At 41.9% G+C, this 15,430-nt stretch overlaps 1 protein-coding gene across 1 annotated transcript in view; it reads right to left on the reverse strand.

The window, feature by feature from the left end:
- Positions 1–15,430, reverse strand: part of cntrl (centriolin) — a 226,409-nt gene that overhangs the window by 4,014 nt on the left and 206,965 nt on the right. The gene's annotated exons all lie outside the window — the stretch shown is intronic.

Here is a 15,430-nt window from a genome sequence, read left to right on the forward strand (position 1 = left end):
TGAGTTGACTCTGCACATGGGATGATTTCACTGAACAACAAGAGAAAGGAATATTGAATGATCCATCAATCTCCCAAAAATGTTTTCATCATACATCTGTAAAATGATAGTCTAGATACTAAAGCTTTGGTTGTCTTCTTCTCAGGCTTCCATGTCTTCTCCCTGGACCTCCTCAATGTCCACCTCTTGAACATCAGACTCTAAGGCCTCATCTTCACTGTCACTTTCCAACCATGTTTACGATGGCTCGTTGTCAGGCTCAAAAAGCCTCAAATTTGCTCGGATGGCCACCAATTTTTCAACCCTTGTATTGATCAGCCTGTTGCGTGCTTTTGTGTGTGTGTTCCCAAAAAAGGACCAATTGCGCTCTGAGGCGGCTGATGTTGATGGGATTTGGACCCTTCCACCAGGTAGCTGATGAGATATTGGCACGACTGCCCTATTACATCTCAATCCCAAAGTCCTTGCTTGGAAGTGTACATCACCAGACTGCCAAGAACCTTGCCCTCATCCAGGCCAAGTTGGTGAGACACGGTAGTGATGACACCATAGGCCTGGTTGATCTCTGCACCAGACAGGATGCTCTTGCCAGCATACATACAGACCATGGTGCTTGCCTACGGAGCTGTGAGGGGAACGGCACCTCAGTACCTCCAGGCTCTGATCAGGCCCTACACCCAAACAAGGGCACTGCGTTCATCCACCTCTGGCCTGCTCGCCTCCCTACCACTGAGGAAGTACAGTTCCCGCTCAGCCCAGTCAAAACTGTTCGCTGCTCTGGCTCCCCAATGGTGGAACACACTCCCTCACGACGCCAGGACAGCGGAGTCAATCACCACCTTCCGGAGACACCTGAAACCCCACCTCTTTAAGGAATACCTAGGATAGGATAAAGTAATCCTTCTCACCCCCCTTAAAAGATTTAGATGCACTATTGTAAAGTGGCTGTTCCACTGGATGTCATAAGGTGAATGCACCAATTTGTAAGTCGCTCTGGATAAGAGCGTCTGCTAAATGACTTAAATGTAATGTAAATGTACTTGGAGTCCAACATGTACACTGCGGTGTGTATGGGCTTCAGGCAGAAGTCTTCACGCTTTTTGATGTATTTCAGAACTGCAGTTTCCTCTGCTTGGAGCAACATTGAAGTGGGCAGGGCAGTACTTCTCTTACATCTACAAGCAGAGTCTGAACATCAGACAGGATTGAGGGAGTCTCCCTCAATGTCTCCCTCAATCCGTGCAATGGCTACTGCTATAGGTTTCAGGAGTTTCAGGCTGCTTACCACTCTCTCCCAAAATACATCATCCAGGAGGATCCTCTTGATGGGGCTTTCCATATCGGTAGACTGTGATATGGCCATTTCATAGAGAGACTCCTTCCCCTCCACGAGACTGGGTGGTGTTGTCGTCATGTTTGACAAACGAGTGTTGTTGGGCAGCTTCAATGTGGTGTTCTTATTCTTCTCACTTTGTTTGGTGAGGTAGATTGCTGCTATAATGACCCTTCACATACCTAACTGTTTCCTTGTCTCTCTTGTAGAGTGTATCCATTGTTTTCAGTGCTATGATGTTCTTGAGGAGCAGATTCAATGCATGAGCAGCACAGCCAACGGGTGTGATGTGAAGGGTAGGACTCCTCCACTTTAGACCAAGCAGCCTTCATGTTCACAGCATTGTCTGTGACCAGTGCAAATACCTTCTGTGGTCCAAAGTCATTGATGACTGCCTTCAGCTCATCTGCAATGTCGAGAACGGTGTGCCTGTTGTCTCTTGTGGAATACTGGTTGAGGGGTGGAGATGATGTAGTTAATTATTCCTTGCCCAAGAACATTCGACCACCCATCAGAGATGATTGCAATACAGTCTGCTTTCTCTGTGATTCGCTTGACCTTCACCTGAACTCTGTTGAACTCTGCATCCAGCAAATGAGTAGATAAAGCATGTCTGGTTGGAGGGGTGTATGCTGGGCGAAGAACATTCAGAAATCTCTTCTAATACACATTGCCTGATGAACCAGCATATCATCAGCATATCTCTGACTACGTTCCTCCATTGAGTCAAAAAAACGTCTGATTCCAGTAGGACCATGAGCTGTTGCTATCGATAAGGTGTCTGATTCAACATTTTCACCTCGAATAGAAATAGAGGGACTTTTGTCAGAGGTTGCTTGTTGTGAGCACTGAGGGAACTTTGTGCTCTTGGCCAGATTTTGCATCTTTGTTGCATTCTTCACATATGATTTAGCACAGTATTTGCAAATGTACACAGCTTTTCCTTTTACATTAGCTGCAGTGAAATTACTTAACACATCAGATAGTGCCCGTGGCATTTTCCTGTAAAGATTATAATTATTTAATTTTTAAAACCCAAATACAATACAGATCAATAGTTAAGCAGTTGGTTTAAACAACTCCTTTGTAAGATGAATGTTTTAAAATAAAGCATGTCTGGGAACAGGTGAATTAACACTCTGTTAGCAGGGTCAATCAAGCTAAGACCCACATGGTAGCAAAAATGAACTAGCAGAAATGATTAACAAGTTCAAAATTATTTAAACACACCTTGCTGTAGGCTTCTATTTACTAGTTAACAAAAAATCATGTATGTCGTATTAAATATGTTCACCCCACCCAGTATTGTATTCAAAACTTACCAGAAAGCATGTAGTCCTTGGCTCGAGACATTATAGTAGCGTGGGCTCAATAGCATCTCATTAGTGTGCAAGATCTTGAGATTCAGCTGCACATGTGATGGAAGAATGCACTGTGCATGCAGAGGGTTGCAATTCCATTGAATTGGGAATAGTTTAAACAAAATATGCCACAAGACTTATGTGTATCCCACATAAAAAGGTTCACTGTATAAGCTGACTTTTTTAAATTAATTTTAGCGAAATTCTCAAAATTCCCTGGCTTAACTTTCCTTGGAAAATTTCCAGAAAAATCCAGACCCTTTGCACCCCTACTCCTGCTCGCCTACCACCGTTGTGTCATCCTCAAACTTAATGATGGTGTTAGACTCATGCTTGGCCACGCAGTCTTGTGTGAACAGGGACTACAGGAGGGGACTAAGCACGCACCCCTGAGAGGCCCCCGTGTTGAGGATCAGCGTGGCAGATATGTTGTTGCCTACACCTACTACCTGGGGACGGCCCGTCAGGAAGTCCAGGATCCAGTTGCAGAGGGAGGTGTTAGCTTAGTCAGGGTCCTTAGCTTAGTCATGAGCTTTGAGGGCACTATGGTGTTGAACGCTGAGCTGTAGTCAATGAACAGCATTCTCATGTAGGTGTTCCTTTTTGTCCAGGTGGGAAAGGGCAGTGTTGAGTGCAATAGAGATTCCGTCATCTGTGGATCTGTTGGGGCGGTAGGCAAATTGGAGTGGGTCTAGGGTTTCTGGGATGATGGTGTTGATGTGAGCCATGACTAGTCTTTCAAAGAACTTAATGGCTACAGACGTCATTTAGGCAGGTAACTGTTGTGTTATTGAGCACAGGAACTGTAGTAGTCTACTTGAAACATGTTGGTATTACAGACTTGGCTGAAACATTATGTACAAAATAAGTTACAAACAATGTGAAGAAACACAAAATAGCTCAATTGGTTAGGAGCCCGTAAAACGGCACCCATCTCCACTCCGGCACCATTCTATTCCATGAGATGTTTTAGATGTTTCTACAACTTGATTATAATCCACCTGTGGTAAATTAAATCGATTGGACATTATTTTGAAAGGTACACATCTGTCTATATAAGGTCCCACAGTTGACAGTGCATGTCAGAGCAAACGCCAAGCCATGAGGTCGAAGGAATTGTTTGTAGAGTTGAGACACAGGATTGTGTCAAGGGACAGATGTGGGGAAGGGTACCGGTCCCCAAAAACACACTGGCCTCCATCATTCTTCGATGGAAAAAGTTTGGTACCACCAAGACTCTTCCTAGAGCTGGGCGCCCAGCCAAACTGAGAAATTGGTGGGGAAGGGCTGTGGTCAGGGAGGTGAACAAGAACCCTATGGTCACTCTGACAGAGCTCCAGAGTTCCTCTGTGAAGATGGGAGAACCTTCCAGAAGGACAACCATCTCTGCAGCAGAACTCCAATCAGGCCTTTATGGGACAGAAGCCACTCCTCAGTAAAAGGTACATGACAGCTCGCTCTGAGTTTTCCAAAAAGCACCTAAAGGACTCTCAGACCATGAGGAACAAGATTCTCTGGTCTGGTGAAACCAAGATTGAACTCTTTGGCCTGAAAGCCAATCATCACGTCTGAAGGAAACCAGGCATCGCTCATCACCTAGCCAATATCAATCAAATGTATTCATAAAGTCCTTTTTACGTCAGCCAATGTCACAAAGGTCTATACAGAAACCCAGCCTAAAACCCCAAACTGCAAGCAATGCAGATGTAGAAGCACCGGTTGCTAGGAAGAACTCCCAGGGAGGAACCAGGCTCTGAGGGGTGGCCAGTCCTCTTCTGGCTAAGCCAGGTGGATATTATAACAGTACATGGCCAATATGTTCAAGCGTTCATAGATGACCAGCAGGGTCAAATAATAATAATCACAGTGGTTGTAGAGGGTGCAACAGGTGAGCACCTCAGGAGTAAATGTCAGTTGGCTTTTCATAGCCGATCATTTAGAGTTTGAGACGGCAGGTGCGGTAGGGAGAGAGAGTCTAAAACCTTGTCCGGGACAAGGTAGCACGTCCGGTGAACAGGTCAGGGTTTCATAGCCTCAGGCAGAACAGTTGAAACTGGAGCAGCAGCACGACCAGGTGGACTGGGGACAGCAAGGAGTCATCAGGCCAGGTAGTCCTGAGGCATGGTCCTAGGGCTCAGGTCCTCCGAGAGAAGAGAGAGAGAGAATTAGAGGAAGCATACTTAAATTCACACAGGACACCGGATATGACAGGAGACATGTTCCAGATGTAACAGACTGACCCTAGCCCCCCGACACTTAAATTATTGCAGCAGAATTACTGGAGGCTGAGACAGGAGGGGTCGGGAGACACTGTGACCCCATCCGACTATACCTCCGGACAGGGCCAACCAGGCAGGATATAACCCCACCCACTTTGCCAAAGCACAGCCCCTACACCAAAGTACGCTAACATCCCTAAGGGGAAGCATGGTGGTGGCAGCATCATGCTGTCGGATGTTTTTCAGTGGCAGGGACTGGGAGACTTGTCAGGATCGAGGGAGAGATGAACAGAGCAAAGTACCGTGAGATTAATAATGAAAACCTGCTTCAGAGCATTCAGGACCTCAGATTGAGGCGAAGGTTCATCTTCCAACAGGACAAAGACACTAAGCACACAGCTAAGACAATGTAAGAGTGGCTTCGGGACAAGTCTCTGAATGTTCTTGAGTGGCCCAGCCAGAGCCCGGACTTGAACCTGAACCAAGCTTTAACATCATACTCAAGACGGCTCGAGGCTGTAATTGTTGCCAAAGGTGCTTCATCAAATTACTGAGTAAAGGATCTGAATACTTATGTACAGGGGGCAAAAAAGTATTTAGTCAGCCACCAATTGTGCAAGTTCTTCCACTTAAAAGGATGAGAGAGGCCTGTAATTTTCATCATAGGTACACTTCAACTATGACAGATAAAATGAAGAAAAAAAATCTCCAGAAAATCACATTGTAGGATTTTTAATGAATTTATTTGCAAATTATGGTGGAAAATAAGTATTTGGTCAATAACAAAAGTTTATCTTAATACTTTGTTTACCCTTTGTTGGCAATGACAGAGGTCAAACATTTTCTGTAAGTCTTCACAAGGTTTTCACACACTGTTGCTGGTATTTTGGCCCATTCCTCCATGCAGATCTCCTCTAGAGCAGTGATGTTTTGGGGCTGTTGCTGGGCAACACAGACTTTTCATCTCTCTCATTTTAAGTGGGAGAACTTGCACAATTGGTGGCTGACTAAATACTTTTTTGCCCCACTGTAAATGTGATATTTTTATTTGTAATACATTTGCTCAAATGTATCATGATGGGGTATTGTGTGTAGATTGATGAGCGGGAAAAAATAATTTAATCAATTTTAGAATAAGGCTGTAACATAAAAAAATGTGGAAAAAATTCAAGGGGTCTGAATACTTTCTGAATGCACTGAACACACTCAATCGAATTGAGTTGCAGCTGTCAGTGAAAAGCTTCTAAAATATGTCTTTAGATAATGTGTCTTGAGTATAATTTAAAATGTTAAGAGGAGGAGGGGTGTGTGGTGAAGATATGGGGCATCTCTCTCCAGAATGCACGCACATGTAGGAAAGTGCCCATTTGGCAATTACTGTTTTATCTGTCATTTTTTTCTTCGTCAAGGAAGCATTTTTTTTAACATCCATTGCGACTGATAGTTCCTCAGTATTTGAAAAATCTTTCCAACACTCCTGGCCTCGATATTCACCATGCCTCGGTATGAAAGAGCAAAATATCATGATCTGATGAACCCATATATCAAGTGTAAACGTCATAAAAGAAACTGTCCAGAGGTCACTGGCACATAGGCTAGTTGATAAAAATTTTCCAAGTTCACTAGCAACAGCTTCTGGACACCTAGTGATGATTTGATACAATGTTGCACTTTACTAGCAATAGCTCAAGCCAAGACGGATAGAAAAGGAGGCATACAGGGGGAGTAGAGATATTGTGTACTGTTTTTATTTGTCGGCTTTAGGCCTATGTATTTTACTTAGTTGTCGATGGAAGTTATAGGCCTACTGCTGCATTGGCTATAGGCTATCTCTGAGTTCTATGCTCATTTCACAGTGTGCCAGTGCTCTCCCCATACTTGAATTTTTACTTTGAGATTTTTATCATTTTAAGTCAGATTTGTATGATTAACCACGTGACAATGATTTTGAGAAATTAAAACGTTACTATTGAAATTAAAATGTTTAAAAAATATGCATATAAAAATAATCTGAACTGGCAAGCAGATCGGTAGCTTTGGTAGAATAAATTGTAAGCTTCCCCAAACTTGAAACTCATGAGCTGCCTATGTATGGTCTCTACTATTACACCCATTAAAACCTCTTAGGGATCCCTTACAGCTAGAATCCCGTTAACGGGATCAATTTGACAACATCCGGTAAATTGCAGAGCGCGAAATTCAAAAATACTAAATTGGTAATATTAAACATTCATGACGATACAAGTGTCTTACACCATTTAAAAGCTTAACTTCTTGTTAATCTAGCTGCTTTGTCAGATTTCAAAAAGGCATTATGCCGAAAGCATACCATGCGATGATCTGAGGACAGCGCCCCGCATACAAAAGCATGAAAAACATTTTCCAACCAAACAGATGCATCACAAAAGTCAGAAATAACAATAAAATAAATCACTTACCTTGGAAGATCTTCATCTTTTTGCAATCCCAATGGTCTCAGTTACACAATAAATTATTGTTTTGTTTGATAAAGTCCTTCTTTATATCCCAAAAATGTCTGTTTATTTGGCGCATTTGATTCAGAAATACACCGGTTCCAACTCGCCCAACATGCCGACAAAGGATCAAATAAGTTACTTGTAAACTTGGTTCAAACATTTCAAACAACGTTTTTAATCCAACCTCAGGTACCCTAAAATGTAAATTATCTATAAAATTTCAGATGGAATAAACTGTTTCCAATACCGGAGATACACAACGAGGAGCGCGCTCTCATTCACACGCACCAAAAGACTAGAGTCCACCTGAGTGACACTTAGAAAGAATACGACTACTTCTTCATTTTTTAACAACAACAAAAAAAACATTGAACAATTTCTAAAGACTGTTGACATCTAGTGGAAGCCATAGGAACTGCAATCTGGGTCCTAATAATTATGCTTTCCCATAGAAAAGCATGGGAAAATCCAATGACCTCAACATTTTTTCCTGGATGGATTGTCCTTGGGGTTTCGCCTGCCAAATCAGTTATGTTATACTCACAGACATTATTTTAACAATTGTAGAAACTTTAGAGTGTTTTATATCCAATAGTACCATGCATATGCATATCCTAGCTTCTGGGCCTGAGTAAACAGGCAGTTTACTTTGGGCACCTCAGTCATCCAAACTTTCGAATACTGCCCCCTAGCCTTAAGAAGTTAAAAAGACATATGAACTTGTAAGCGCGTGCACACATAAGGAGGTCCTGTGAAAACAAAATGTCCGCTTATGGTAATCAAAGGCCAGTTCAACTGATTCGTTCTAGCGGAAAAAATGGGTGGAATTGATCTGACAACTGCAGGGCTGCTGGCTTCACATCCTCAAAACATCCACCTACTGTTGCGTCCTTGAGCATGGCCCTTAAACCCCACAACATGCTTTCCATCTAGGGGCACTGCACTGCAGATTGAACCTGTGCCCATCTCAACTGGTTGAGAATGGAGCAGAAGACTCATTTTTGTTGTTCGCTGTAACTAACTAGTGGACAACGTTTAATTGTATGGTAAAGAAGTCAACCAGAGTTGACATGAGCCATCATTCGAATAAAGAGATGCCTCCCTGGTCACCAGTGCATATTTCCAAACTATGTGTGCATATAATGACAATACATTATAAAAACTACGCAGATATTATTTTGTCCATAATTTAATTTTTATTAAATTATATTCTTAGCCTAAACCATTTTATAGTAGTAGCCTTAATTCAGAATTTGAACCATTTTTGTTCAGTGAAGAAGAAACTCTAGGGTTCTGATCAATGGAACCTTTAAAAGGGTTCTAAACGCAGCAAAAAAAGAAACGTCCCTTTTTCAGGACGCTGTCTTCAAAGATAATTCGTAAAAATCCAAGTAACTTCGCAGATCTTCATTGTAAAGGGTTTAAACACTGTTTCCCATCCTTGTTCAATGAAACATAAACAATTAATGAACATGCATCTGTGGAACGGTCGTTAAGACACTAACGGCTTTCAGACGGTAGGCAATTAAGGTAACAGTTATGAAAACTTAGGACACTAAACAGGCCTTTCTACTGACTCTGGAAAAACACCAAAAGAAAGATGTCCAGGGTTCCTGCTCATCTGTGTGAACGTGCCTGAGGTATGCTGCAAGGAGGCATGAGGACTGCAAATGTGGCCAGGGAAATAAATGACAATGTCCGTACTGTGAGATGCCTAAGACAGCGCTAGAGGGAGACAGGGCGGACAGCTGATCGTCCTCGCAGTGGCAGACCACATGTAACAACACCTGCACGGTACACGATGGCAACAACAACTGCCCGAGTTACACCAGGAACACACAATCCCTCCATCAGTACTCACACTGTCCGCAATAGGCTGAGAGAGGCTGGACTGAGGGCTTGTAGGCCTGTTGTAAGGCAGGTCCTCACCAGACATCACCAGCAACAACGTCGCCTATGGGCACAAACCCACCGTCACTGGACCAGACAGGACTGGCAGTCTTGTCTCACCAGGGAGCGATGGTCGGATTCGCGTTTATCGTAGAAGGAATAAGAGTTACACCGAAGCCTGTACTCTGGATTGGGATTGATTTGGAGGTGGAGGGTCCGTCATGGTCTGGGGCGGTGTGCCACAGCATCATCGGACTGAGCTTTTGTCACTGCAGGCAATCTCAATGCTGTGCGTTACAGGGAAGACATTCTCCTCCCTCATGTGGTACCCTTCCTGCAGGCTCCTCTTAACATGACCCTCCAGCATGACAATGCCACCAGCCATACTGCTCATTCTGTGCGTGACTTCCTGCAAGACAATAATGTCAGTGTTCAGCCATGACCAGCGAAGAGCATGGATCTCAATACCATTGAGCACGTCTGGGACCTGTTGGATTGGAGTGTGAGGACTAGGGCCATTCCCCCCAGAAATGTCCAGGAACTTGCAGGTGGCTTGGTGGAAAAGTGGGGTAACATCTCACAGCAAGAACTGGCAAATCTGATGCAGTCCATGAGGAGGAGATGCACTGCAGTACTCCATGCAGCTGGTGGCCACACCAGATACTGACTGTCACTTTTGATTTTACCCCCCACCCCCCTTTGTTCAGGGATACATAATTCCATTTCTGTTAGTCACATGTCTGTGGAACTTGTTCAGTTCATGTCTCAGTTGTTGAATCTTGTTATGTTCATACAAATATTTTATACATGTTAGGTTTGCTGAGGACTTTTTTTTGCTGAGTTTGTATAGATCTATGGTGGAAGCAAACAATAGAACCCTTTTTGGTTCTATACTGAACAAAAATATAACATTAACATTGAAAGTGTTGGTCCGATGTTTCATGGGCTGAAATAAAAGATCACAAACATTTTCTATAAGCAAAAAATGCTTATTTCTGTCACATTTGTGCACAAATTTGTTTAAATCCCTGTTAGTGAGCGTTTCTCCTTTGCCAAGATAATCCATCCACCTGAAAGGTGTGGCATAATCAAGAAGCTGATTAAACAGCATGATCAGTACACAGGTGCACCTTGTGCTGGGTGCAAAGAAAGATCACTCAAATGTGCAGTTTTGTCACACAATACAATGCCACAGATGTGAGGGAGTTTTGAGGGAGTGTGCAATTGGCATGCTGATAGCAGGAATGTCCACCAGAGCTGTTGCCAGATAATTTAATGTTAATTTCTCTACCATAAACTGCCTCAAACTTCATTTTACAGGATTTGGCTGTATGTCTAATTGTCCGAACAACCACAGACCGCATGTAACCATGCCAGCCCAGGACCTCCACGTCCAAATTCTTCACCTGTGGGATTGTCTGAGACCAACCACCCCAACACTTGATGAAACTGGGTTTGCACAACCAAAGAATTTCTGTGCAAACCAGGAAAGCTAGTCATCCTCACCAGGGTCTTGCCCTGACTGCAGTTCCGAGTCTTAACTGACTTCAACGGGCAACTGCTGGAGAAGTGTGCTCTTTACGGATGAATCCCGGTTTCAACTATACCCGGCAGACAGCGTGTATTGAGTCGTCAACGTTGTGAGATTGACCCATGGTGGCGGTGGGGTCGTTGTATGGGCAGGCATAAACTACCGACAACAAACACAATTACATTTGATCGATGAATGCACAGATATACTGTCACCTCATGTTTCAGAATGATAATGCACGACCCCATGTCTCAAGGATCTGTACACAATACCTGGAAGCTGAAAATGTCCCTGTTTTTCTATGGCCAACAGATGCATATCTGTATTCCCAGTCGAGTGAAATCCATAGATTAGGGCCTAATGAATGTATTTAAATTGACTGATTTCCTTATATGAACTGTAACTTCTTGGAAATTGTTGCATGTTGCGTTTATATTTTTGTTCGTATAAGGAACCTTTTTTATGTTTTGTTAGTGTGGTTATAAGTCGTTCGAGTTGACCTAAAATGACTATGTAGCAATGCATAGGCTTCCGTTGACCACGCTTATTTAATAAATATGAGGACAGACATTTACATTGTTTTGTGTTAGCCCAAAAGTTTCTACTTCTGTCGTTTTATTAATATACCAATAGTTTCGTAACTTGTGGTGCGCATAATCTCTTGAATGATTGTCAATTGTCAATCATCTAACTAATTAGTGTTGCAAAATAGGCTACGTTGTGAGGCTACATGTCAAATTACCAATGGTCTGTTTGGTATTTTGAAATTGTAATTTGTATTTCCTAAAGGTTGATAATGCACTCATTCAAACTCTTGGCAGGCAATTTCAACCATAATTATGCTATTAAAAACCTACTTCTGATAAATACATCTCGAGCTGTGTGCCTTGCACTCCCGTCTTCAACCATTCGTTATTTCTTGTTACTCTATAGTGAAAATAAGAACCTACGAACTCAGCCACCTGTGATTAAACTTAGGCCTATCCTTGCCTCGTGGGGATGCGCATCGATTTGTTTCATGTAGTAAAATGCTCTTTAAACCTTTCCTTGGTGCGCTTAATAATTCAATTTAAACTCTTCACTAATTTGAGCACATGTGCTTGGTCTCTAAACACTATTGTTTCTGTCGTATTCAGAAGTGTGCCACAAAATCTGGGTGTATAATTTAATTGAACAGGGAGCTTATTGTGCACTAATTTCTCGTGAGTCGCAGACACCGTCCTTTATTCAGATGGAAACCTAAAGTGCATTTGATATGATAAACTCCAAAGCGGTTAGAACCAGCATGCATTATCCATTGACATTATCGCCATAATGAAGCGAAACGCGAGACTGGACAAGAGGCTTTCTTTTTGGATTATTAAGACTGTGCACATGTCCTCGCTTGGCTACGGATCAGTGTTGGATGAATTAGTATTTAGCATTATTGTATGCATACGGTAAATTAATATGTTTACATTATTGGTGATATTGTGTTGGTTGGATTGTGTTGGATATTAGGCGGGCCGTTGGAACCCAATTTGAGTGTGCCATTTGGGTACATTCCCATAACCACTTATGTGATGTCGCAACCTTTTGCAAAACGTCTATTAATGCTTTCTGTTTGCTTTAGAGCCCTCTATTTCTTTCGTTCTTTTCAAATCCTCGTCTTTACATAGCCTGTAAGAAACCTACATTTTTGTCTCCTATTATTTCTCTCTCAAATAATCAGCCGTGTGCCAAAAGTGTCCCTCTTGTTTTTACGCGTGCCAGTCACCTGCTGTCTCCCTTAGCCGCCCTCATTCTCTACCCCCGTTTAAAGAAGCTTGCCTTTCTCTTACCAATTCTTTTGACTTTCAGTAGTCTGTTTCTCTAAATAGATTCAGATTGGGTACATATTGAGTTCCCATTGTCTCTCGAGGGCTGTACTAAGCTAATTAAAGTTTATCCTACCAAATAAAAAAGCATCTCCCGGCCTCGCTCCTGTTAAATTCGCCCATCGCTTTCCAGCCAAACTCCCCCATTTTTACCCCATGAAAAAAATCCTCTGTTCATCGAGTCAAATCAATTGAAAAACATTTGCAAATCTCCATTATTCGTGGATTTTTGTCTTTCTCTTTTCACAAAAGCCACAGAAGCAGCTTGCTGCTTTGTGCAACTGAGCCGCGCAGGGAAGCTATGAATTCTAAATAAATTACGCATTGGGGTACCTCTCTTTTATCTTTCTGTGTAGCCTACAGCTTTTCTTTATTTTCACTTTATTGTTTGCAATAAACTTTTACGCAACACTAATAAGACATCGTTTTAAATGTGTATGTTTCTGCCTGAGTTTAGTTGCCCCTAAATATGGACTAATTCGCTGGTAAATTAATTGTATGATATCCGCGCAATCACTTATTCTATAGCATATCCAGGTTATTTTCTATTCACAATTAAGTACATGTTTTATTAATAGTTGTATGTAGCATAACGTTGTTTGTTTCAGTAGGTTAACTGGGTCGTGATACTGCCGCTCGCATAATCTGTGTCCATGGGTCCCACATGTGCCCATGGGAGTTTTACAAAAACACTTGTTGAAATTCAAGCGTCCAAATTAGCAATATCAAACTGGAAATGGTCTGTTGTTGCCAAAGGGAATTTGATAAATCATTAGTAACTACTCCAATATACTCTGATAACGTTTTGTGTGTGCGTGTGCGCGCGTGTGTGTGTGGCTAGCTATAGCTCTCCAAAACATGCAAAACTAGTCACTCCATAACATGTTTAGGTTAGTTTCCTGCTGTATGCTAACTCAAATTCGCCAAGACAACGTCATTAAATATTGTATGAAAATGTTTTGCCAGCATATTTTTCTCTATATCTATTTACGGATTTCATGAATGTATCTTAACTGCAGGTCCTTTTATTTCATATGTCTATTCATAAGGTCTATTTTTATATATCTTCAATATCCTAGATATTGTCCATCCCTCCCGGCGTATTTCTTGTTCAACTGTCTAAAATCGCATTTCTTCGAGTGCAATAAGTGTTAAACTGCAATAAATATAAATCAATCTCAATGTGTGCAAATCCTATTCAAAAGCGTAGAAAAAAATCCCGAGAAGAAAAATCGAGGGGGGCCTAAAAAGCAGGTGTTGAGCAGTAATCTCTTTTCGTGCCCTGTCACTCACCTTCGTTTTCCCTTGTCACTTTGTCGCATGCAGCCTTCTCACTTCGAGCGCCTTTCTTCATTTTCATCTAAAAAAAAAAAAATATCGTCTTGCACTTACTTGTAAGACCCCAACCTGGTCCAGATTTCCCAACCATCCCCTTGTATTTATCCAAATAAAAGATGAGTGCATCGATGTCAAATTGCTCTCAAAACACCATGAAAGATTGATTTGCAGCACTTTCCTTTCAGCTGACATTATTGCGAAGAGAGCAGAATAGGGAACCCGCGAGCTTGGATGGAATAAAGATGTTCTCTCTGCTGGAAAAGGGGGAAAACTACCCATTTACTCCCAGTCCATCAACCCTGAAAAACAGGACAATAAAGAGCCATGTCTATTCAAAGAGAGTCCGGTACACCTCTTAACACTGTCACAATTCTTAAGGCTTTATATTAACATTCATTAATATTTAAGGCAGGGATGGATAGCTGAATCTCCCATCGCATAAATTGCTTCTCAAATTCAGTAATGTTATTAATTGGCTTTAGGGCAGGGCTGTGAAGGGAACGGTTTTGTTAAGCCTGTTTCTATTGGTGTAGACTTTGTAAAGTTCTACTTCCATGAGTGTAAAAATGACTGCAATATTCCCATTTTCACTTGTGATGCATAAACCTATTGGCTATAGGCCTACATCACTTTACATAATCTCTAGATCATGTAGGCCTGTAGCCTAACCTACTCATTTAGCAAGTAAACAATTTGTGACCTTATTTGAGTCACTGTAAATTATGTGGTTAGATTTGCACTGTAATTCTACATGTAGATGATGCATAGATTATTTAACTTCTTACTTGTTCCGTTTATATTTGAAAGAAATACAGACGAATTAGCCCAAATACATAATTCCGCGTGTATGTTATGAATGCTATGTGATTGTGCGTCTGCGACGCAGGTTACACTTGCTATAGGCTATCAATTCGACTATTACTGTATAGGCTAATAACAACGTGCCATGCTGAAAATGTATGTCGTGTTGTATAACCTACTATTTAATGATTCTGAACACAGTTATGGTCCTTTACAAAAAGTAATTGTTGCCTAAGTGTAATTGGTGGTCCTTCTGTAGCTCAGTTGGTAGAGCATGGCGCTTGTAACGCCAGGGTAGTGGGTTCAATTCCCGGGACCACCCATACGTAGAATGTATGCACACATGACTGTAAGTCGCTTTGGATAAAAGCGTCTGCTAAATGGCATATATTATTATTATTATTATTATAATTGGTCATATTCACAGTCAATGAGGCAAAACGTTTATTTTCTCAATAGACTAATGCTCTCAAGTAAAATCATTTTAACTCAGAATTATTCCAGTTATTATCTTGTTTTTTATGCTAAACTAAGTTTGTCTTTATTTTGCTGCCTTGGGTTTTTCCCCTGCCCGGAGCATTTTGGGGCACGCTGCTGCAGCGCAAGACGCCGGAGGTTGGTGAG

The sequence above is a fragment of the Oncorhynchus keta genome, chromosome 14 (genome assembly GCF_023373465.1).
Source record: "Oncorhynchus keta strain PuntledgeMale-10-30-2019 chromosome 14, Oket_V2, whole genome shotgun sequence".
Taxonomy (NCBI): Eukaryota; Metazoa; Chordata; class Actinopteri; order Salmoniformes; family Salmonidae; genus Oncorhynchus; species Oncorhynchus keta.